Source organism: Myodes glareolus, chromosome 19, assembly GCF_982192425.1.
Source record: "Myodes glareolus chromosome 19, mMyoGla1.1, whole genome shotgun sequence".
Lineage (NCBI taxonomy): Eukaryota > Metazoa > Chordata > Mammalia > Rodentia > Cricetidae > Myodes > Myodes glareolus.
In genome coordinates this window covers 3432268-3457560 of record NC_142044.1, presented here as the reverse complement: position 1 = coordinate 3457560, position 25293 = coordinate 3432268, and the positions used below count along the sequence as shown (strand labels likewise).

The following is a 25293-nucleotide window of genomic DNA, read 5'->3' as shown; positions in this document are numbered from 1 at the left end:
TACACAATAGAAATGCCATGAAAAAGCTACACACTTCCAGGGAGTCTGTGAGGTCAAGCCTAAGCCAGGAGAGAGCCCGGCTCTGTTGCCACCTGTGACTCAAACTCTGGCTTCACCTGTCACATGGAGGAGGGTGGGGTTGTTTGTTTTGTAAAAGTCCCTGAAACCTTTTATTGAGACATTTTTTCCAAAGGGCACAGGAGCATAATTACCCCCCAGCCATTAGATGCGGGGTTGCTATAAATAGGGTATGGGGCAGGGTCACGATGTCATACAGCCGCTTACACGGTAAACGAGATGGATAAGGTGTGATGGCTCATTGTCTCTGTCAATTTGACTGGGCAGAGGATTCCCCTAGGAGGCATTCTGCCGTATATGTCTGTGAGAATGTTTCCAGAGAGGTCTAACGGAATGTGGGTGGCATCACCCCCGTAAGCTGGGGTGCCTGGCTGAATAACAAAGAGGAAAGGAGAAAGCCGGTTGAGTAGCTTCAGTCTTCCCGTCTTGCTGCTTGACTGTGGATGCAGTGTGCCAAGCACCCCGCATTCCAGCTGCCATGATGGACTGACTGTATTTCTCAAACTCTGAGCAAAACCAAGTCCTTCCTTCCTGAAGTTGCTTTCGTCAGGTAGAAAAGTAATAACACCTAAGGATTCAAAATGGACTGGCAAGTTTTTTCAGGAGACGCGTTCGACGGTTAACCTTCCGAAGAGCCAACTGAGTGTGCATCATGTGCGCGAGCGCATGCGCATGCTCACTCACTCGCTGGCTCGCTCACTCTCTGCCCCATGAGAGGCAAAGCGGGTGCTCGGTGCCAGTGTGCCTTGCTCTCTGCTCACAGGTAGAACTACTTCACAAGTGTGACCCGCCTGTGGCAGGGATGCCTAGGAGTGCTCCAGGTGATCTAGGGACTGTACCAAAATACACTTCGTATGGAGTGTATGGACTCAGGTGTGTTCCAGTGTGCGCAGGCTCATGCTAGTTCTTGCCACATTCCAATCTACTCTAGGAAGACAAAAACTGACTGGTGGTGGTGGCGCCCGTCCGTAAGCCCAGACTTGGGAATCTGAGATGAGAGGTAGCCAGAGCTACTTAGTAAGACATTGTTAAAACAAACAAAATTAAAAATTTAAAACGTGAAGTGTAATCCCAGCTTAGGAAGGTGTCTACATGTTATGGATATACTAAGTGGTACCGAGTCCTTGTGAGATGGAACTCTGTTGGACCCGAGAACAGACAATCGATTGACTAATCCACCAAACAACATTGAAGGTCTGGGTGTATAACTCAGTGTTAATATACTTGCCTAGCTGTGTGAAGAGCTGAGTCTGATTCCCAACAGCACAAGACAGAAAATAAGAAGACAGGAGACGCGTGCACATCAACAGGTCCCTGGAACCAACAGGGCGAATGGAGAGAGCTGATTCCTGCATGCTGTCCTCTGGCCACCACACACATGATGTGGTATGTGAGTGTGTGCACACATACAACACACAAATATATATGTGTGTGTATACTTTTTTTTTTTTTTTTAAAGAAGAAAGGAGCTAAAGCCAAGCTGTCCCGGAACCTGAGTTAGTACTGGCTGCATTTCAGCGTGCTCTCAAATCCGCCCGCCTTCACTCTTCTGTGGCCACAACAGAAACTCTGTGTCCCTCGGAGCTTTGGATGCCCTGGGATGACTCTGCAACTAGAAAACTACAAAACAAGGCAAAAACCATCCACACAAAGGAACAAAATTTCAAAATTCCTCAGGCACTTTCCTGGTATTTTTCAAAAACATCACAGCATGAGACACACTAGATTTTTCCAAACACCATGGCATGAAGACACTTTAGACTTTTCTCATCCTCCTCTCCCCTCCGTTGTCCCCAGCAAGCCGGACACTCCCTGACAGCTTCCAGTTCTGCTCCCCCACACACACACCCCGACTCACCAGCCCCTTGGTGTCCTCTTGTACCCCTTTCTGAAGTCTCCAGTGGGAAAGCCCCAAATTAGTTCAGCCAGATGTCAGAGGGCAGAAGAGAGCTGACAGGCCAGGGATGAGTTCTCTTTAGCAGGGGGAGGGGAGGTTGATAATAGACGCGGATTATGATATAATAATTCCGGACCTTACCCAGGTGTTTGGAAGAGGAAAGGAAAGCTTACATCTGCTGAGCCACTACCCTCTGACAGGGTAGCCCTGCTCTGCTCCTGCATTCAGCGGACAGTCCCATGGGGACCTTGGTTCTTTCGCAGATGAGAAAACAAGATCTGGGCAGATGAAGTGGCTCGCCCAAGGGCTGACAACTACCACATGGTCACTGTCACTTCCAGCCCCGTGTGCTTCTGGTAGGGCTCATACTGGAAATGAAGAAAGAATACAGGGTAAAAATCTCTGTCAAGGGGCTGGCAAGAAGGCCCTGTGGATACAGCCTGTCACACAAGCATGAGGATGGGGTTTTAGATCGCCATAATCTATGTTTAAAACAAGCAGGGTTTGCAGGCTGGGAGCAAAGCAGACACAGGGGATCCGGGAGGCAAGCTGGCTAGCTAGGCTGGCCAGAACCAGTAAGTTCCAGGTTCAGTAAGAACCTGCCTCTGTAAATAAATAAATGATCAAAGAAGACAGCCAGAATCAGCTTTCAGCCTCCGCAGGGCCACATGTGCAGGTACTGCTCATACGTGAACTGACAACATATCACAGGATGGAATGTAAGGTAGAAGAGAAAGCCGCTCACTTCATGGTGACCAGGACATGAGAGAAGGGAGGACACGATCCCCGCACTGTCCTCTTTGAGGGCTGTGGTGGTGTAAGAATGGCCTCCGTAGGCTCATATGCTTGAAGGGTTAAGGTTTAAGGAGCAGTACTCTTTGAAAGGATTAGGAGGAGTGGCCTTGTAGGAGGAAGTGTGTCATTTCAGGTTTTAGAAACCTACGCCAACCCCAAAGTCTTTCTCTTCCTGTTGCTTATAGATTCACATGTAGATTCACACGTAGATTCACACGTAGATTCACACGTAGATTCACACGTAGATTCACATGTAGATTCACATGTAGATTCACATGTAGATTCACACGTAGATTCACATGTAGATTCACATGTAGATTCACACGTAGATTCACATGGAGAAAGAACTCTCCGCTATTTCTCCAGCACCGTGTCTGTCTGCAGCCCACAACGTTTCCTGCCATGATGATAGTGGACTAAGCCTCTGAACCTGTAAGCCGGCCCCAGTTAAATGCTTTCCTTTATAACAGTTGCCATGGTCACGGTGTCTCTTCACAGCTGCAGAACAGGGGCAAAGACAAGGGCCCACTCCCCCTGACCTAAAACCTCCTCTGGGCCATTCACTTGCTCATCGAGCTCAAGTGTGTTGAACACTTTCCCCATAGAGGACTGGTGCTATCTAGGCCTTGATAAAGAACACTGGGTACCCCATTCCTCAAGGTATTAACTTTTGTGGGGGCCATGCTAATGTTACATTTAACCTCCCCAATATACCATCAGGCAGGGCTACTATTCCCATTTTACAGATAAAGAAACTAAGGTTTAGTCTGTGGTGCAGATGGTGGGGCTAGGAAGGAGGCACTTAGTGGGAGATTTAAGAAATGAGGTTTCAATTGGATGGTCAGGAAGACTTTCCCCCTCTTGGGTGTTGTGTCTCCATTGCCTGGTGCTGGTCTGAGGAACACAATATACCTTTGATAGACAGCATTTGCTCACCAGCGACCATATGAGTATATTCTATGTGAAGGAAGAAAAAGTGCATTTTAGACACAGGAAATGTTGTGTATAGAAATTCAGACATATAAAACCACACTCTATAAATGTCTGTTACTCTTTAAGCTTGCAAGGCAAGAAGTAACAGAAGGCAGAGTCCAGGGCGAGAACATGCAAGCCTTGGACACCCAGCTAGGAAGGTAGGACTCTGTTCTGTACCAAAGGGGCACAGTTGGCAGCTTTTACAGAGGAGGAGAAAGATCTGGCTTCTGTTTGAGAGCTGTGGCCCCCAGGGAAGGCACAATTTAAAGTCTGGCTTCACCAAGAAGGAAAGATGAAGAGAGCAGGGATGTCCAGAGAGTTAGTACCAGAAGTTGTGTGGTCCAGACAAAAGAGGAGGCATCAACAAGACAAACAGAAGAAAGGCTCCAAAGCCCCATGGGAAGCACACTTGACAGGGTTTGAGGCGAAGCTGTGGAGGATGACCACAGGGGGCATCTAGTTTAGGAGAAGATCAAGAAAGAGATTGATACTGTGGAACAATGGTCTTGTAGCCTTTAAAGATCTGTCAGCTGTATTTGTTTAATAAAACACTGATTGGCCAGTAGCCAGGCAGGAAGTATAGGCGGGGCAACCAGAACAGGAGAATTCTGGGAAAAGGAAAGGCTCAGTCTGCAGTCGTCACTCAGATGCAGAGGAAGCAAGATGAGAATGCCTCACTGATAAAAGGTACCAAGCCACGAGGTTAACACAGACAAGAATTATGGGTTAATGTAAGAGGCAAGAGCTAGCTAGAAAGATGCCAAAGCTATTGGCTGAACAGTATTGCAATTAATAGAGTATCTGTGTGATTATTTGGGTCTGGGTGCCAGGAATGAACTGCCTCCAACTACAGATTGAGCTTGAAGATTGGGGGACAAACAGAGGTCAGAGGTGTGAGCATTTGGTCAAGAAATTCATGGAGGCCAGAAGAAGGGCAGCTGTGGGGCCAAGGACAGCTGGGATGTGTTGAGGTCTACATCCTGACAGAGAAGGATGTCCCAGAGGAGGGGACTGCATTCTGAGCTCTGGGACTTCATGGAGGTCTCCAGCTTAGATGGACGAACACATACGGGCTCAAAGGATGGTGTTGGAGTGAAATTTTCTAATTTGATGTCTTGACTACGACTCTCTTGAGAAGATCTGTGTTCTTAGAAAACTGTTGGTGAACTTTTTAGCCATAAAAGCACCATGATGCCAGTCACCGTCTCTCAGATGGTTGAGAAAAGAATAGATAACAGCTAAAAGAAGAAAAAAGAAGGGGGTGCTATCGCTGAAACGCTGAAATGACGGCTAAGAGGTTCAAAGCATTATCTGTCTTTCCAGAGGACCTGGGTACAATTCCCAGCACTTACATGGTGGCTTGCATCCATCTGTAACTCTAGTTTTAGGGGATCCAACACCCTCTTCTGACCTCCAAGGGCATCGGGCACACATGTGATACACAGAGATACAGGTAGGCAAAACACTCAGACACACAAAAATTATTTTTTTTAGTGGTCTAAGAAGTCCCACCAAGGAACAGTCACACAGGTCCATGCACAGGGTAAGACAAAATCCAGCAAAACTCGTGAGTTAGGGAATGAAGGACTGTGACCTTTCAACTCACAGATCCCTGGGAATACGCCAAGGAAGTTGGGGAATGATTGTTCTAAACCGTTGTGCCCAGGAAAACCCTTGCTGGTTTTAGTGACCTGAGAAAACAGGCCGAGCAAGACTCACCACACCAGTATGATTTAAGCAACCATAAAACTTTAGTGAGATTAGCTTGGCAAACAGCTCGTCGCAGATTTTCTCATGGGATTAGGAGAGAGCTGTTTTCACTGAAATCTGTTCTTTTTGGGAGCAGAATTGTCAAGCTAAAATGTATTTTTCTCTTTGGGCTCTGTACACAGGAGGTTGGAGCCAGGTATTCACTGAAAGTCGGCAGAGCTCCTATGACTTCCCTGTCCTGTTCTCTCATAACCTGAAGAACAAAAGCGTGCTTTTCCTCAAAGCATCGGGGGTGGGGGAGGATTTCACAAGGAGGCGGATCACTGTGGAAAAACAAACTTCTAGAAGGGGACAGGTCTGCTTCCTGTTCTATCCTCTCTCCTGGTCCTCAGACTCCACCAAACAAACTGCTCGGCCACACTGACGCTCGGACGCGGTTCAGGATGGCCTTAAAGTGGACAAAGTCTGGCATGAGCCTGTCTCCTTCTCCCAGTCATGGGATTCATTATCCAGAACAGGCAGCCAGGAGCAATCAGTTAGCCAGAGCCTGGATCAGCTGAACCCCAGAGATGAATAACCAGGCAGAAAGTTTCTGTTTTTCTGTCCCTGGAAGCCACTGTCTTGCTGAGTAGCTGGCCAGGTGTTCACATTCTTGGTAACTTAACAAAGCACAGCCTCTCTCTCTCTCTCTCTCTCTCTCTCTCTCTCTCTCTCTCTCTCTCTCTCTCTCTCTCCCCCACCATCTCCCACACATGAGCCTCTCACTTCCATCCTCCACGATCCCTTCCTTCACTTGGAACAGCCAGCTCTGCCATTCTACAGTGACGCTGAGGACACATCTGTGAAATGGTTCTTCTCTGGCATTTCAGTCAGCAGGTAGCTGAGACTGGGTTCAAATATCAGCGAAGTTAGTGGGTAAGAGATGGGTTGTGAGAACAGGGACCGGAACACAGAGTCCAATAGGATGGTGAAGAGAGACCCAATCTGAGGGAAGGGCAAGAGGCCCAACGCCAACAGAAGAGGCAGCCTAGTAAAGAGACACAGCAGCCTTTGGGGCCAGTGTGAACAAAAACCATTCATCCATTAGTCAAATTAAGTTTTAATCCATTAATCAAAGCAGAAACCGAGTTAGGTGTGCCAGCAAATGCCTGGACTCCTGGAACTTTGGAGGCTGAGGCTGGAGGAGTCCAAGCTCCAGTCTAGCCCGGGCTACTTAGTAAGACGTCTCAGGTACAGATAAAAGCAGAGCCAAACTAACCAAGAAGACATCGAAAGGTGGAAAGCGTGAGGTCTTTAGGTTCTGTCTACGTGTATGAGTGTGTGTATGTGTGCTCCATCTGCGTACAACCCTCAGAGGGGCCGGAGGAAAGCACCAGATGTTATGGAGCTGGAGTAATAGATGATTGTGAGCCACCATGGAGTGTAACAGGGCCCCAGACTTAGGCTCCCAGACCTTAGTCCAACTGACGCCATGATGGAAGGAGCATCCAGGCTGTAACACTCAACAGTGTAGACAGCACTACCTGCAAAACTAAAACAAAGGCCTAATCCATCCAAGTCCATAGTTCTGGGAAAGTCTCAAAATGCACTAACCTTGCTTTTCGGCTTCTGCAATTCTGCTTCTGCCCAACTGGTCTTGTAACTGAAGTATGCAACCCAGAACAGGACTTTTGTGCTTAAAAGTTCACCCTGAGAACAGTGTAGGCTCAGTGCTACACTGGGATCCCATCCACAGTAGTCGCTAGCAGGCTAATAAAGATTTTCTGTTGGTTTAGACCCACGTCCGGAGCCGTCCTTTCTGGTGGGGGTCCCACAACAATGGGTGCAGGTACTGAACTAGAACTCAGTTTCTTGTAGTTTCTCTGCACGAGCAGCCAGTGATTTTTAACTGCTGAGCCATCTCTTCCGTCCCCTGGAAAGTTCTTTTCTTATTTCCCGCCTCCTAAATGGCTTGCTAGCCTCTATCAGGTGTGGGGACGCTCTCCCGCTTACTCGTCTACAAGAAAATGGACATGAACAGTGGCATTTTTTGAATATCAGCTCCAAGTGACTCCTCATGAGCTCTGAACACTTTCATCTCCCGCCACAGGAAGTTCCGGATTCAGAGGTAAAAATGTACAACACGATCAGTCCCGTGGCCACCACACCCTGCTGTGACATCAGAAGTCTCTGAACCAGCCCTAACCCTCAGGCCACACAGAGAGAACAGCAATATCCCAAATTTGTGATCATTCTCAGCAACTCCAAAATCCAAAGGGTTCACGGAGGAACAGATTTTAGTTTATGTCTTATTTTTAAAATTTGATTATTTTTATCTGTATACATGCGTGCGTGTGTGCATGTGTGCGTGCATGCACACCAACACGAGTGCAGGTATTCACGGAGGTCAGAGGCATCAGATCACCAGGGACGATGTCATTGGAATGTTCCAGAGCCACAGTGGCTGGTGTTGATTCACAGCTCTTCCTCCTCCTTTGGGGGCCTCTGAAATGCAAGCCAGGCACGCAGGTCAGGTTGGGAGACTGCAAGTGGCCAACAGATGCGCAGACATCAACAAGGCGCATTCACACAGAGTCCGGCTTTGTGCTGAATAAACAAGTCCTGGTTTGACTTCAGCCTCTCTAAGAGGAAGGGTTTTAAAGGGTATCGGTGAGGGGAAGGAATTGTCTTCAAAAGTGGAGCCTTTCATAAGACAAATCTTTTACCCAAATCATTGCCTTGTCTTTATGAGACCGACTCAGCACTGAGCTGGAGGCAAGCTCCATCCATGACAGAGGCTGGCCCTGACCTTACCCGTGGCTCTCGCCTGGCTTTCCGGTGGTAGGTTTTGACCAGAGAATCACAAGACTGGAGAATGCTCAGTGTAAACCATCCTCAACGCCCAGGTTCCTAAGCATCCTTCCTTTCTGCCCAAGAAGCAGGAAGTCAGAGGTAGAGGCCAGCACTGAAGCCCGAGAGCCCTGAAGGTCGCTGGTGCAGGGGGCTCAAGGGCTGAAGAACTTGGAGTCTGAAGTCTTAGGGCAGCTGCAGAAGCAAGGTCCTACTGCTGAGGGAAGAGACAGGCGGGCAGCTCGGTACCCGCTCCCACTGGAGGGTGGTGCTCCCACTGGGGCAAGGCTCCCCTGGTGTTCCCCAACTCTCTCCACCCAGCCAAGTTCTCACCCCATTTAAGCATCTCTCTTTTCTGCTCCCCATGGGTCTCAGCTGCTCCACAGCTCCCAGAGTGATCTCGCACTGCCGGCCCTCCATCCTAACCGGAAGCAGCTTCCAGCACCCTCCTCTGTGTGACTGCTTCTCATGAATTTCCTCCTTCCTTCTGAGCAAGGTGGCTTATAGGCACACTGACCACGTGGACAGGGCCCCAGCAAAGCTGCAGTGCAGGAGAGAGGAGATCATTAGACATTTTAGATACAACTTGACATTTAATTCATTTGTTTAAAGATCAAAGTATAAAATCGCGTGTTTATTCAGGGGCAGGAAAGAGTTCATTTTTCTCTTTAAATTAAAAATTTTAAACTGCATCTCACTGTGTAACTTGGGGTGGTCTTGTGCTTACTACATAGCCTTGACTGGCTCAAACTCAAAACAATCCCTCTGCCTCAGTCTCCCAAGTATTGACATTACAGACAGGCACTACCACCGATTGGAAAATCAATACTAAAGCCCCTATTTCTAGCCAGGTCAGTAACCAGGAGGCTGAGGCAGGCACACATATAAACACACAAAGTAGAATTACTATTATTGTTATTTAATGAATTAGCTTTCAATTTGAATTCCAATTCTAACTGTATATAGTTCATTAAGTTGTGAAGACTTGGAGCTAGTTAATTTGGGTATGTGATTTTTCTTTATTAATTTGCAAGGTTCCTTAATAATAAAGTTTAATAAAATAAAAAATAATAAGTTAAAGAACCATGGAAGAGAGACAGTAAAAGGAAAGAAGGAAAAAGAGGACCAGCAAGATGGTTCAGTGGATAAAGCTGCCTGCTGCTAAGCCTGGTGATCTGGGCTTACAGACCCCAGGACCCACAAGATGGAAGGAAAGAGTCTACTACCCCAAGCTAATCCTCCGGCTTTCACATGTGTGGCATGCCCGTCTCCCAGCTTCAACCTCTGGCATACAGAATAGTCTGTTATTTTATTTGTTTGTTTGTTTGTTTGATACTGGGGCTCACTATATACACCAAGCTGGCCTCAGACTCACAGAGATCTGCCCAGTGCTGGGATTAATGGCAAGCACTACCATATCTGGCGAGATAATCCTCTCTCTCTCTCTCTCTCTCTCTCTCTCTCTCTCTCTCTCTCAACAGGGTTTCTCTGTGTAGCCCTAGCTGTCTGAAACTTACTCTGCAAACCAGGCTTGCCTTGAATTTATTAGAGATCCTTAAACTCACAGAGATCTATCTGTCTCTGCATCCCAAGTGCTGTGATTAAAGACGTGCGCCACCACCACCTGGCTGATTATTTTTTTTTTAATTTTGTAAAAGAAAAAGATAGGGTAAGATTGGATGAGCACAGAGGGGCAAAATAATAAGCCAGCCCACATCGAACATGTCAAAGTAATTAGGCATGGCAGCTCAATTCTCTGGCCCAGGACTCTTCTATTGGAGGCCAACCTAGACAGTATAACAACCCCCCACCCCCTCAAAGGTAGGAAATGCAGGCCCAGCAATATGGTTCAGCAGGCGAAGATGCCTGCCACAAAAGACGATGACCTGAATTCAGTCCCCAAATGGTAGAAGGAAAGAAGCAACTCCTACAGACTGTCTCCTGACTGCCACATGAATGCACGGTGACACCAGGGTGTGCACACATACACACACGCTAATAGCAAACAGTAATAATCTAACAAAATTAAATTTTTAAAAAAGGAAAAGAGAGGAGAATTTAAATAAGTTAGTCAAGAACTTTTGTGGTCGCCGGGTGGTGATGGAGCACACGTTTAAACCTAGCACTTGGGAGGCAGAGGCAGGAGGATCTCAGCGAGCTTGAGGCCAGCCTGGTCTACAAGAGAGTTCCAGGACAGCCAAGGATGTTGCACACAGAAACCATTTCAGAAAAACAAAACAAAAAATCAAAAACTAAAACAAAGCTCCCGTGCTCCCCTTTCTGGATGGAGATGGAGAAGGAACAGATAGAAGGTGGGGGAGGGGAGGGGACGGGAGGAAAGGAGGGAGGGGAAACTGGTTGGTATGTGAAATAAATGAAAAAATGCTATTTAAATAAAATTTAAAAGAAAAATCGGTTAAAGACAACGACAACAATAAAGCCCTGTGGTATAACTCAGTTAGTGAGGTGTTTGCCTCGCACACTCAGGGCCTGGACTTGCTGCACGAGGCAGGTATGGTAGACATGGACATCTGTAAACACTCAGGAGGCGGGAGCCGGACGGTGAGAAGTTCTATGTCATCCTGGGCTGCATAATAGCAAGTGGGGGGTCAGCCTGAGTTGCATGCAATCCCATCTCAAAAACAGCGACAAAATATTCGGTCCATCCACAGTGGACACCGAATACCACTGGGTTCCTGAGGTGGTTTGGAAGAGAACGGCCCCCATAGGCTAACAAATTTGAATGTTTAGTCATCAGGGAGCTTCTTGAGAAGGATTAGGTGTGTGTGTGACTGGAGATGGGCTTGGAGGTTTCAAAAGCCCGAGCTAGGCTCTCTTTTTCCCTGCTGCCAGTGGGTCAGGATGTAGAACTCGGCTCCTTCCGCACCTTGTCTGTCTGGGTCCCACCATGCGCCCCGTAGTGATGATGGGCTAAACCTCTAAACTGTAAGCCAGCCCCAATTAACGCTTTCCTTTGTAAGAGAAGCCGTGGTCATGGTGTCTCTTCACAGTAATAGAACACCAACTAAGACAAGTCCTTCACTAAAACTTCAGAAAGCAAACCTGCTCCACAGTTGGTCAATATGCTCTTGGCTGTAGTAGATATATATGATTTCCTACAGGTAACTAGGCTCTTACTACCAGCGTGTCTTGGCTTTATTTGCTTCCTTTTTCATAGTTCTATGGTTTGACGATGCTAGCCCTTGAACAAATGGGAGCAAGCAAGAAACCTACTGGGCTACATACCCAGTTCTACACACCCAATTTTTTTTTTTTTTTTGAGACATGGCTCATCTGCGTAACAATCCTGGCTGTCCTGGAACTTGCTTGATAGACCAGGCTGGCCTTGAACACACTGAGATCCGCCTGCCTCTACCTCCCAAGTGCAAAAGCCCCATTAGACTCCAATGTCTTGTAAATGTACCTCTGTTTCAAACACCATAATTACTCTAAGGAAACTTGTCCAGAACTGTAGGTGTGACTTTGCAAATAAACATGTTTGCAACCCCATGTATCTTATCGTCTATCAGTTAATTAAATGTGTCCCTCTCCTGCCACCAGCTGAGTGCTAAGGCCATCCGAGTAAGCCGGGAGGTGATTTCTGGCCCAGGCTCACAGCCCAGTCACCATGCAGCCGCTGTGGCAAAAGCACCTACGTGGTGAATATTGACACACCATCTTCCTACTGCTGAGTGCATGGCTCTGCTCTGCCAATATGCTGGCATCTCCTCACCCTTCTCTCTCAGCCCTGGTTTGTGAGGAGGCTCCCCGCTGCGTGTGAGACTTCAATACTCAGCCTCTCCTTAATTGGGGCTTAAGGGAAGGATCGCGGCCTCACGCCAGGGTGAGTGCGTTCTTGCCAGGTCTTTTCTTTCTTTTTTTTAAATGGCTTTCCGTGGTGCACTGTTGTATTATCCCACGTTTTTGCTTCGGTTTTTAAATCACTGATTATATAATGGATCCCAGCTCTGTGTTGTTTGTACTGTCAGAGACAAAGGGGAGGGCCCCTGCTTCAGCGCCTAGGGGCTCCAGGCACTGTCTCTGGACCTGCCGCTGTCCACCAGGCTGGCTGATCTTGTGAAAACTCACTCAGTCTGACATTTACTATGGTTTTCCAGGAAAGGGGTGGCAGAGGCTTCCCATGAGGGTACCTTCACTTCTGCACCAAGAAGATTCCAGAATAGTTCTATTGTGTGAGGCAGCAGCTAGCTACCTCTGGGCCAGGAGGGGGAGGTATGTTGGGATTAAGGGCATGAGCCACAGTGCTTAAAAGTCTGTGGTTTTGGCGATGGATGGAAATAGAGACAGAGACCCACATTGGAACACTGGACTTAACTCCCTAGGTCCAAACGAGAAGCAGAAGGAAAGAGAACGTGAACAAAGAAGGCAAGACCAGAGGGAACCTTCGTCCGATGATGGATGGCGATACAGACGGAGACCCACATTGGAGCACCGGACTGAGCCCCCCAAGGTCCAAATGAGGAGCAGAAGGAGGAAGAACATGAAAAAATAAATCAGGACCGCGAGGGGTGCGATCACCCACTGATACAAGGGGACTGATCTAATGAGAGTTCACCAAGGCCAGTTGGACTGGGACTGAACGAGCACGTGATCCAACCAGATTCTCTGAATGTGGCCGGATTCTCTGAATGTGGCTGGCCCGGAGTCTTTCTGAAAAGCCATTGACAATGACACTGGGACTTGTTTCCTCTGCATATACTGGATTTTTTGGATCCAGGCTGTTTGGATACTCACCTTCCTGGACCTGGAGGGAGGGGGGAGGAACTTGAACTTCCCACAGGGCAGGAAACCCTGACTGCTCTTAGGGATGGAGAGGGAGGAGGAGAAGGAGTGGGGGGAGTGGGAGGGTGTTGGGAGGAGGGGCGGAAATGGAAACTTTTATAATTTAATAAACTTTGAAAAAAAAAGTCTGTGGTTTTGAGCCAGGTATGGTGTCACAGGCCTTTAATTCAGTCCTTGGGAGGCAGAGGCGTGGTCTCTATGAACACGAGGCCACCCTCAGCTACATTGAGAGATGGTCTCACACAAACGAAGTCTGTAGCCTTTATCTCAAGATTAAGGCTGCAGCCAACTGTTGGGGCATGCGTCCGGAATTCCAGCACTCAGGAGACTGAGAGACAAGCTCTTGAGTTCTAACTTGAGCTGCATAATGGGTTCAAGGCCGGCCTGGGCTGTGTAGGAAAATCCTATTTCTAAAATGTAAACTATGTAGACTCTTCCTATCCCGGCCGCCCAGACCCAAATAATCACACAGAAAGTATGTTAATTACAGCACTGCTTGGCCCATTAGCTCAAGATTTTATTAACCAACTCTCACATCTTAAATTAACCCATTTCTATTAATCTATGTATCACTACGAGGCTGTGGCTCTACTGGATAAGGTTCTGGTATCTGTCTTCTTTGGCAGCTACATGGAGTCTCCCTGACTCCGCCTACTCTCTCTCTTTAACTCTGTTTGGATTTTGCACCTGGCTTTACTCTGCTAAGCCATTGGCTGAGACAGCTTTATTCATCAACCAATAAAATCAGCACATATACAGAAGGACCTCCCACATCACTGAAAGCCAAGAGATGGGGGTGCGGTTCAGAGGTTAAGCATACTCACCAATTCCTGCCTCCCCAAACATACAAAATTAAGGTTACCTTGTAAGCTACAAGACTCCCAATAACAAGCAGATTACAGACAAACTCCTTTTAATGTGAGTATGTACAGGACATATTCATGCAAATAGCTGCTTTGTTGTTTGTCTAAAATTCATATTTGCTGGAGTCCCTCTGATTTTGCTTGCTGACGGAGGCCCTGTGACATGAGACACATCCTGTCCTCTGGGTCTGTCCTGCTAGGACTCCAAACAACACACCCTGCAAGAGGACTGGGGCACAGGAGGCAAAGGAAAAATCTTTATCACACTTGGCCGTGTGTGTATTTGCACACTTGTGCCTGTGGGGTGTGTGCCTGCGTGTGTGTATTTGTGTGCCTGTGTGTGTGTGTGCATTTCTGGGCTTGTTCAAGTATGTCCCCGTGTGCGGTATAGCATGTTTGTATATGTACAGGTGTGCACTCTCTCAGGGGATGGCAGAGGAGAGGGTGGTGTGTGTGGCCTACACACACGTGTACAGAGGCTTTCAGGCACACACAGAAGTCAGAGGACACTGTCAGCTCCTCCTCCGTCGCTCTCTGCCTTATTCCTTTGAGGCAGGGTCTCTACCTGAACTTCACATTTTTTGGCTAGGCTGACTGCCAGCAAATCCAGTGGTCTTCCTATCTCCCGTGCGGATTGTAGGCAGATGTGCGGGTCTACTCTTGTCTTGCTATGTGTGGGACTTGGGGCCCTCAGAACTACCAGTTACATGAGTTTCAATTGGCTACTCAGTGTTTTGTTTTCTGAGATTCTTTTCTAAAGTCTGGGTTTTACTATGTAACCCTGGTTGACCTAAATTTGCTATGTAGAGCAAGCTGGTCTTGAACACACAGAGATTAGCCTGCTTCTGCCTCCTAAGTGCTGGAATTGTAGGTGTGTGTCACCATGCCTGGCTATTGTGAGCCTTCCTAACCACGGAAATATCTCTCCAGCCCCAGCGTTTTGCTCTAGTCTCCTGGCAGAGAGCTTCATGATGTTCATGAGGACATAGAAACCTTTCACTTAGAGAGCTGGGCTGTTCAAATCTATATAATCTCAAAACTTTAAATCCTCCAAGAGGAAGGCTGGAGGGCCAGGGAAGGAGCCATCTAGATCAGGGGAGGTGGTGCTAGCTGGGGAAGGACCACGGTGTGGTGCCTGCCTCTGGAATCTCTGAATCCCCATGGGAAATGTAATGGGTTGGATTAAAGGCCCGCTAGGGTCTCCTTCAAAGCTAAAAGTTGTATGATTTGGTATTTGAAATGTCAGAAGCTTTCAAAATACATTATTTGAACAATGGTAGATGAAAAAAATTTTGAGAGCAGTGTTTTTTTTAATTCAGCGAGTTCCTTCTCATCTGAGAAGAGTGCAGACGCCGGTCGTCAGGGCTCCGTGGTAGATTAAAGACTGTGCAAACTTGTCACTTAATTAGTATCCAGGTACAAGACTTGCCTGTCAGAATATTCTAATAGAATGTTCTGTTTGTCTCTTGTTCCCGAACAACTATTGCAAGATCCAATATTCTAAATTTAAGCTGTAACACAGGTCAAGTTATGCAGCAGACAGAAAGTGATCTTAGTACAGGAAGACAGCCAACGGTAAGAAAGCTTCTCTTTTGTGTTGAAGTGCTGAGGATAGAGCTCAGGACTTTGGATGCTCTAGGCTACCCCCGAAATATCCCATCCCTGAGCTATCCCACCCTGTGCTACCCCACACTGAGCTAGCCCACCCTGAGATATCCCACACTGAGCTATCCTACCCTGAGTTATCCCACCCTGAGCTACCCCACACTGAGCTATCCCACACTGAGATATCCCACACTGAGCTATCCCCAGCCATTTTTAAAAATTTGAGGCAGGGTCTCAGTTAAGTTGCTCTGTCTGGCCTTGGACTTCCTGTTGTCCTGGTAAAAGCCTTGGATTTTAGATCCTCCTGTCCCAGCTACCTCAGTAGCTGAGATTACAAGCCTTTGTCCCCAGGCGAATAAAAATGCTGTTACTCTAGTTTTGAAGTACATGCTAATGAAAAAGAAGACTCTCATCGCGTGAAGGTGGCACACGCCTTTAATTCCAGCACTCAGGACGCAGGGGCAGGCGGATCTCTGTGAGTTTGAAGCCAGCCTGGTCTACAGAGTAAGTTCCAGGACAGGCTCCAAAGCTACAGAGAAACCCTGTCTCGAAAAATCAAAAAAGAAAAAAGAAAAAAAAGACACTCAGGTAAGTAGAGTGTTTAAACACCACACCACCACACACACTCACACACACACACTCACACACACACACCACACAGAGCATCCTCTGGTTGCTTGTGTTTATGGTTTCCAAGTCTCCACATTTCATTTATTTTTGACTGCTTTTCTCTTTTGTTTTTTTGGGGGGTGTTTTTAAGATGAGGGTTTAAGTAGCCCAAACTGGCCTTGAACTCACTCACAGGTAGCTGACTTTGAACTCCTGACTCTCCTGCCTCCACTCCCAAGTGCTGAGATTACCATACCCAGCTCTCCAGACTTCCTTTCTAGCCTAGACTTTTGCTGTTGTCTTTTTTTTTTTTTTAAAAAAAAAAAAAGTAAATATATACTTTAAATGAATTTAAAAAACACTTTCAATGGATTTTTCTCATCTGGGCTCCAAGAGCCAAAGCACATATAACAAAAGCCCAGTACTAGACATTAGAAACCTGCTTTTGAGGTTTTGCTGGGAATTGAACTCAAGACCTCTAGAAAGACGGTCGTTGCTCTTAAATGCTGAGTCATCTCTCCAGCCCCACCTAAGTTTTGGAGCCCAACTTCCACTTTCCTGTTAGTAATCTCTGTGTGGATATCACACTCACATGCACTCCTAATAAACTTCCTACCATTTTCACCCTTCAGCCTCCTTTTCTTTTTTTTTTTAACCAGTGTTAGTAGCGAAAAGTAGAAATCTGGCCATGGCCCTCCCTCTGAGTCAGTGGATACTAAGTTCCCTCAGCTCTGCTTCCCATACCTCCTCAGATCACGTCCCTTTTATCCACTCCAGGGTTCTCATTCCTTCCAGAACGTGACTCCCGTCATCCCGCTATGGTGCCTGTGTGGGAAGCAAGTCTAAGGTCCTCCCGGTGTTGAACTGCTTCCTACCCCAGCTGGCCACTCCCTTTCTGTGGCTTTCCTCATCCCTTCCTGTCTATTCTCACTTTCCAGCAGGCCAGGACTGATCCCTCTGTGGAAAGGACCTTCCTCCCTCGGTCTGTTCATCAGGCCTGTCCCTCCGCATCCTTCCAGACCTGTTCAGGTGTCCCTCTGGGTGTCCTGCCTCTGTCCGCTGGAGGCAGGGCTGAGGATTCATTTTGCTTCAATTTCCTCAAAGCTTTGGTCTGAAAACCCTGCCTAGGAAGAGCCACCCAGCACCTCAACAAGTTCCTCATGTACTGCATTAGGGGAGGGGTTGCCCAGTCTCCGTAGGCAAGTAGCCTCAGGCTATAGGCATCTGGAAGAGGAGGCTCCCTGGGACATCAGAAAATAAAAATAAAAAAAGAGGACCTGTTGAGATTGTCTTCCCAACACTGGAGAAAGGGACATGCGGGGGTTATGACAACGTTGTAATGGAACCCATTCTTATTATGTATATTTACCATTCTGTATGATTAATGTGCTAACAAAAGCACTTTACAAATAAAATACGAATGACTTGATTTTGTCCACACTCTGGGGGTGCTGGCTGCTGAGCTTCCGCTGAGAGTCTGCTCACTGACAGTTTGTTTCTTTCTGGTACGGTTTTTGTTGTTGTTGTTGTTACTGTTGTTTTGCTTTGTTTCTAAAGTTCTTATTTGTTTTTGGTTTGTTAAATCTAACAATGATAGTTCTACACCTCCATTTCTATTTATCTTCCTGCTTAGCCTCCCGAAACCTGTGCGTGGAAGCTCCCGGCGAGCTCCCGACATTTGTCAGCCATGGCTCTTCCAGTAGCCTGCTTCTCTTTTTCTTCTGGGAGTGCAGTTAGAGGAATCCTGGGCTTTTTCACTCCACAACTCTCCACGTTCCTTCCCTTCTCTTTCAGGTCTTCTGAAGGCTCCGGCTACCGGCTGGGAAGTCTCTATTATTTGTCTCTCTGTTCTCGAATTCTTCCTTCAGCTGTGTGAGATCTCCCTGCCTCTGCCTCCTGAGTGCTGGGATTAAAGGTGTGTGCCACCACCACCTGGCTTTCTAAATAATTATTTTTATCATAACTTGTATTACCATCCTACAAGCATCTTTTTAGATAAGCAAACAAGTTAAGCTTTTGTTTTTCAACCTTATAAACTTTACATCACTTTTTAAATGAAATAAATATACTGAAACATTTTACCTCACCTTTAAACCACCAAACTATGTACCCTCAAAAGTCACCAAAACCATATGTGTAGCTATTATTAATACAGTTAGATGTGTACTAAAGATGTTACTATATTGAGAAGCCAGTGCCTACTGCTCTTGGGTGTGCCCAGCTGCCTGCTTTCTAAGTCAGCCCTCTACACCCCACATCATTGTCCTTCCATGCCTAAATCTGTATTAAAGCATTTCCTTAATAAACCCCACCATTGGTTTGTATTGGTTTGTCCTAATATTCTTGCCTAAGAATCCTAGCTGTAGACTGGTAAGATGAGCTCAAGAGAATAAAGATACTCTTCATGCAAGCTTTATGACCAAAGTTCTGTCCTCAGAGCCCATGTACTCTGTGAATAGGCATTACTCTCATTGGTTAATAAAGAAGCTGACTGGCCAATAGCTGAAAAGGATAAGGTTAGGCAGGAGAGCCAAACTGAGAAAGCTGGGAGGAAGAAGGGAGGAGTTGGGAGTGGCCAGCCACACACAGAGGAAGCAGGATGTGTACAAAGTGAGATAACAAGCCTAGAGCCATGTGGTATCATCTAGATAAGAAATATGGGTTAATTTAAGTTGTAAGAGCTAGCTAGTAATAAGCCTGAGTTATCAGCTGAGCATTTATCACTAATAGGAAGTCTCTGAGTGGTTATTTGGCAAGTGGCTTAAGGGACAAAAACTTCAGCTTACCAATATGGAAAGAGAGCTGATTCCATAAAGTTGTCCTCAAACCTCCACACGTCCCTCAGGGCTCTGTTCATTGGCTCTGCTTTTACTTTATTTTATTATTACACAGTGACTTATTTATTTTTCTTTTTTGAGACAGTCTCTTGAAGCCCTTAAGCTCATAGTGTAGCTGAGTATGACCTTGAACTCCTGATCCTCCAGCCTCTATTTCCCAGGTGCTTGGAGGTCACAAGGATGCACCACCACATCCTACTTATGAATAATTTAAAAAAAATTTAAAGTCACATTTTTAAGTTCATTTTGTGTGCAGGGTCTGATGGCGTGCACTACAGTGGCATGTAGCATGAGAGGACAGCCATGGCTGCCGCTTCTCTCCTTCTGCCACGTGGGTGCTGAGCAAACTTGGTGGCAAGTACCTGTTCCCTCTGAACCATCTTTGCTGGCCTGTGAATAGCCATCTTTAAAAGCCAAGGGTTACGTAACTGGACAAGAAGATAGAGTCTGGAATGACTGAGGCTTGTGGGAATGCTAGACGAAAGCCCTTCTTACGAGCTACATGTCACCAAAAAGAGCAGCCCTGAAGGACTCTGATCCATGCTGGAGAGAGAGGGAGACAGAGAGAGGCCATGTTGACAGACACCTAGAGAGCACCAGCCCCGGCTATCATTTCCCCCTTTCCCTCTCCATAAACTGTTTCTCAAAGGTTGTGGCTTCCAAACTGTTTCTAAGAATGCTTATCCCCAGGTCCCATCTCAGACCTAGTAAACCTAAATCTCAGGGAAAGTTGGCGTTGAACTCAGAGCTATCCTCCTGCCCCAGTCCCTCCCGTCTCTGCCACACACCAAGAATACAGACATGTGCTGCCATGCCTCCCTGCAAGCCACTCTCCTGTACTTTACAGATGTGAACTCTACCACTGCAAAGGAGAACACAGTGTCTGTGGCCGGGAAGCAGACTCCCAAGCCAGGTACTGATGAGACAGTGACAGGGGCGCCATAAGATCATAAATCCTATGAAATATAGGCTAGATTTGGAAAGACTCGCCATGTGCCCATGCACTCGCCTCTGTCTCAAAGAAGACTCTTGGAGGTCACAGATATCTACTTCACAAATATCAAAAAGAGATTCGAGAAAACAGAGGTCTCAGCTTTCTGTGAATTCCCGGCCAGACTTTGGAATGATTTCACCAAGAGTGCTTACATGCTCTTAGAAATGGTGAGTTCTGGGCTGAGGGCGAAGCTCAGTGACCCAAGAGTCACTTACTAGCTTGCCCTAACTCAGAAGCAAACAAAACAACAGAAAACAAGACCAGCAGGAAGAGAAAGAGAAGGAGGTGTTGATCACTGAGTCAGTCCAGAGTCACCATAAAAAGTCCACACTTAAACCACATCAACTTATTGAAATTATCCGAGTTATGAATTATTTATAAGAAGCCAGGGGGAGGTGGTTCAAATTTGTAATCTCAGCACTTAGGAGGCAGAAGCAGGAAGATCAGGTGTTCTAACTTCAAACCAGTGATGGTGTCTTAATCTACTGCTATTTCGGCCAGCAATTGCAACTCCACGGTCACTGGCCTGCTTCTCTGGCAGTGGTCTGGCCACTCAGGACAAAGCCTGGCAGGAATCCTGTTCCTACAGGCACCGGTCTGTCGCTGCTGCTAACGGTAGCTTTAATTAAATCTCTCTTGTTCTGTTTATTAATAAGACTCAAGATTCAAAGGCTGGGGTGAAAACCTGCTAGCTCAGAGTGGCTGAGTCGTAACTAGCTGACTGTCTCTCCTTGTTGGCACCTCCCTAAAAGCTTGCCTTTTTGCTCTGCCAAAGAAAACAAAAACAAAAAACCCTCCCTACTTCTTCTGGTAAGTCTCTTATCTCTCCCAGGTGCCCTCTGATGATAATTACTTTTGGTGAACTAACTCAGCCTCCTGACCCAAGGTTAATTGTATTTAATTAATGCAAACACAAACTCAGGGTTCAGAGTGTGATCAAATATCCCCCAGTAACCAGGGGAACTGATGTTGAGGCCAGCCCAAGCTACCTGAGGCTACATTTAAAAAAAGTCAATGAATAAAATTGCAAATAAAAAACTATGTATACTCTCCTGGCATAGTGGCCCACGCCTGTAATCCCAGTATTTGGGAAGTAGAGGCAGAAGGATTAGAGATTCAAGGCCAGTTTGAGCTATAAGAGACCTCATCTCAAACACAAACAAAATATGAACACACTAAATCACCATTCCTTTTTTGATAAGGTTATTAAAACAATTTCAAATGTCTTGTTAAGCACCAATTGATTTGTTCCTTACCCCAATAATAGTAACAATAATAAATAAACAATAAAAAATAGCAACTCATTTACAGACAAGGAAACATAAGCAAAGATTCGCCAGGGAGCCAGCCTAGGACTATAGAGTCAGAATTTTGTTTGTTTGGAGACAAGGTTGCCCTGTGCAGCCCTGCTCTGGGAATTGCTGTGTAGTCCATGCTGGCTGGCCTCAAATGTGGAGTTCTCCTGCCTCAACTTTTCAGGCGCTAGTAGGTGTGAGTGATGGTGATACCTAGGCATAGCTAGTATTTTAAAACTAGGCTTGTAGGGTCTAACGACTGTGCTGTATTTCACAGGGGTAGAAAGAGGGTTGAATTAAATGACACATTCCAAAAGAGTCTGTCCTGGAATCTTGTCAACCAGTAGGAACTCACTCTTGACGACCATGGCTTTAGAAAGTTGGCCCAGGGATGCTTAACATTTTTATGAGACTTGGATAACACTCAGGTTTATCGCGTTTACTGGTGGCAGAAAGCTAGATGGGAAAGACAGCTGACGTAGTAGAAAGTCATGACTGGCAGATGGGGTGATAAACAGGAGCAACAAGATACAATTTAGTAAGGACTGCGGTAAGATCCTACACTCCAGCTCCAGCAATAAGCACATATAGGGGTTCCCAGTGTATGAACATGAGGGGGAAAAAAAAACCCTGGGAGACTAATTAGATGCACTGATAAGATTGAAGTTCAAAATCACATATATAGGGGTGGAGAGATGGCTCAGCGGTTAAGAGCACTGGCTGCTCCTGTAGAGGACCTGGGTTTGACTCCCGGCACCCGCATGACAACTCACAATCATTGGTAACTCCTGCCCCACGGGGCCCAAGAGCCCTCTTATGGTCTCCTCAAGTGCTGTGCTGATGTGGTACAGAGACACACATGGAGGACAAACACCCATATACATGAACTAATACAGTTTTTAAAAATCACATATGCAGACCTCTCTCTCTCTCTCTCTCTCTCTCACACACACACACACACACACACACACACCTCTTTCTCTCTCTCTCACACACACACCTCTCTCTCTCTTTCTCTCTCTCTCTCTCTCTCTCACACACACACACACACTCACACATATACATACATGCAGTAACATGGACTTCATCTATGGGGCCAGTGCTGAGAATGAACCAAGACTTCCCACATGAAGGAGCCGCTCAGTCCCAGCCCTCTCTATACTTTGTGAGACAAGGTCTCACTAAGTTGCCCAGGCAAGCCTTGAACTTCCAGAGAGGCTGGGATAGCAGGCCTGTGCTACCAGGTCTGAGACCTAATGTCGTGTCTGAATGACTTGCACCACTCTAGAGCTGAAGCCACCTCATTCACTGACTCTGAAACACTGCTGACCACAAGCTGCACCCGTATTCTCACACCACTGAGGAAGGAGAATGTCGTCAGTGAAAACACCATGCTTTGCCTTTCTGTTATGGTGACCGAGGTCGTCCTAAGCCTCAGCACTGAGAAAGATGGTGTCACAGCAGTGGGACTGGCTGCTCCTGGGTTGAGTGTTCCAAAAGACTGCAGCCTAACAGGTCAGTCAGGAACCTCGCTGTGACCTCACCTTGACCTCACCACGACTTGCCACGGCCTTGGCTTTGCATAACACCGGAAAGACAACCTTGGAGTCACAGGTGGAGTGTCACCAAACTTGCCTCACGCTAACCAGCCGCCAAGGAAACCCTGGAGAATGTGTGGGCACAAACTCATGGGACTTGCCCATGAGGAACTGATGGGAGGGAAAGGGCAGGGCGGGCTAAACTCCCCATCGCTGATCCTGGAAGCACGGCCTTAAGGCATGGACTGCTGCCAAAGACAAAGGTTTCGTAGGCAGAGATTTCCACCTCGTGTGTCATGTCCACAGGAAGGATGGCTGGGCTAAAATTTCCCCAGCTTCTCACGTCTCATCTGAAATTGGTTCACTTCCGTTGATGTACGTGTCACGTTTCCCAAAGCTATCAATGGGGCCAGTTTCAGGGGTTCGATTTCTGGTTCCCTCTCCCTCCCTCTCCCTCCCTCTCCCTCCCCTCCCTCTCCAGCACTTCTCTTTAAAGAGGGCATCTCCTGTGTACCAATTGCACCCGGCTGAATCTCCCGATCCTTCCGCCTCCCCAGTGCTGGGCTAACAAGAGTGTACCACATGCCTGGTTTGTGCAGTGCAGGGGGGATTGAACCCGGGGCCTCAGGCACACTAGGGCTCCACCTGCAGACTTCTCTCCTCTTTCCCTTTCCCCCCACGCCCCACCCCCTTCTTTCTAGAAGGTGTCTCCCGCTGCTCCTGAGGCTGCCTGGAACTCTCCACATATCCCACGCTGGACTCTCACTAGCTGTGACCACCCTACAGAGCCCTCTCCAGGGCTGCGGTTTTCGGCAACCGCCCTACCCGTCTTGCAGTTTTAAAGAATTTTTTCGAGGACTTTCTTTGAAGTCAGTGATTCAGCGACACTCAGCCACCACCCAAACACAATTTAATACTGGTTCTTTCTTGATCTTTTAAATATAAATTCATTTGTTTACTCAGAGATGGGGAACAGGTTCAAGGGTTGCTTCTCTCCCCATTTTGCTGAGGCAGGCTCTCTCTGTTTCTGCTGCCATGTGGTATTTAACAAGCTAATGGGTTCTCACGCTTCCAAGAGAGCCTCTTATCTCTGCCTCCTATCTGCTCCTTGGGAGTGCTGGAATTATGGATTTTTGCCACCAAAATCTTATTTTTTATATAGTTCCAGGGGTCAAACTCAAGTCACTAGGCTGTGCCTGTAGCTTTCCCAAGCACCCATTTCCCTGGCCCTTTCTCTCCCTCATTTCAGACACTATCCACGGAACTTCAGCAAACAGCCAGGACTGTGCTGCCCCCGAAACAGTCCTTCAGTCGTTGGATGAGAAGTCGACAGGTTACCACTGTCCACTTATGCCACCAGAAATATAAAGCTAGCAGGGACATATGTCACAGTGATGCTTACCTCCTAATTGTCACCTGGCCAGTAGCCAGGAGAGCCACCCTTACCTCAGAAGTGCCTTGTGTAGAAAGCTTGGTTCCATTCGGGCAGTGCTGTCGCAGGCCTTTAATTCCAGGGCTCGGGAGGCAGAGGCAGGTGGATCTCTGTGAGTTTGAGGTTAACCTAGTCTATAGAGCGAGTCCTAGGACAGACAGCCAGGGCTGTTACACAGAAAATCCCTGACTGGGAGTTGGGGTGGGGTTGGGGCGGAGAGCTTGGTACCTTGAAATGAGTAAAGCTGAGTATTTAAACTCTACTTGCAGATTGCACCCTTTCCAAATTCCAGACTCCTTTCTGTCTGATGGCAAGGGGACTTGTGAATTCTTTTGTCACAGTTGTGTCTGGAATAAGTTGGTATAATTGTCCACACTTCTGCCAAGAGAATCCTTGAATCCTTGACTGCCAGCCAGGGTCATTCATTCACCTGTAGAGTGACTGACTTCCTGACAGCCAGGATCTCCTGCCTCACTGCCTCTCCCTCTCTTCAACCTTCTGGAATGACCAAGAGCCAGTATACACTCAACGCTCATTCCAGAAATGTGTACTCATAAAGCCGGGGATTTCCAAACAGCACGCGATGTTTCTCTCATTACCTGTGTGAAATACAGTGGCTAAGAACTCAAGCAGGTTCGCATTCTGTCCTGACTTACATCTGAGTGCATACGTGCGTATGTGTGTGTGTTTGTGTGTGTTATATGGTGCTAGGGATTGAATACAGGACCTTGTGCATGCCAGGCAAGTTCTCTGCCATTGACCCACACCCCCAGCTGTATTTCAGGTGAAAGGTATTGTCTGAGTCAGCCTTGATGAGTCTCCGTGACCCTATCGGTACAACAGCAGTTAGGACAATTACTAAGCATATAAGATAAAGCATGTAAGGTGCCGAGTACTTGTCTGGCACATACAAGTGACCAATACTCATTTACTGTTACACCTGTTCTGTAGAGTTCAGAGGAGGGCCGATGGCCAATGTTCTTTTCTTTAAAGTGAGTAAGTTTATTAAGTATATAGCAAGTTAAGGGTGAAA

The 25293-nt window shown here is 47.0% G+C and overlaps 1 long non-coding RNA gene across 1 annotated transcript; it reads right to left on the bottom strand.

The window, feature by feature from the left end:
- Nucleotides 1-2361: 2361 nt before the first annotated feature.
- On the bottom strand, nt 2362-24738 carry LOC148118885 (uncharacterized). The gene is made up of 2 exons (XR_015735576.1): nt 24275-24738; nt 2362-8825 (listed from the first exon to the last, which is right to left on the bottom strand). It is a non-coding gene; the product is annotated as an uncharacterized LOC148118885 (long non-coding RNA).
- Nucleotides 24739-25293: the final 555 nt, after the last annotated feature.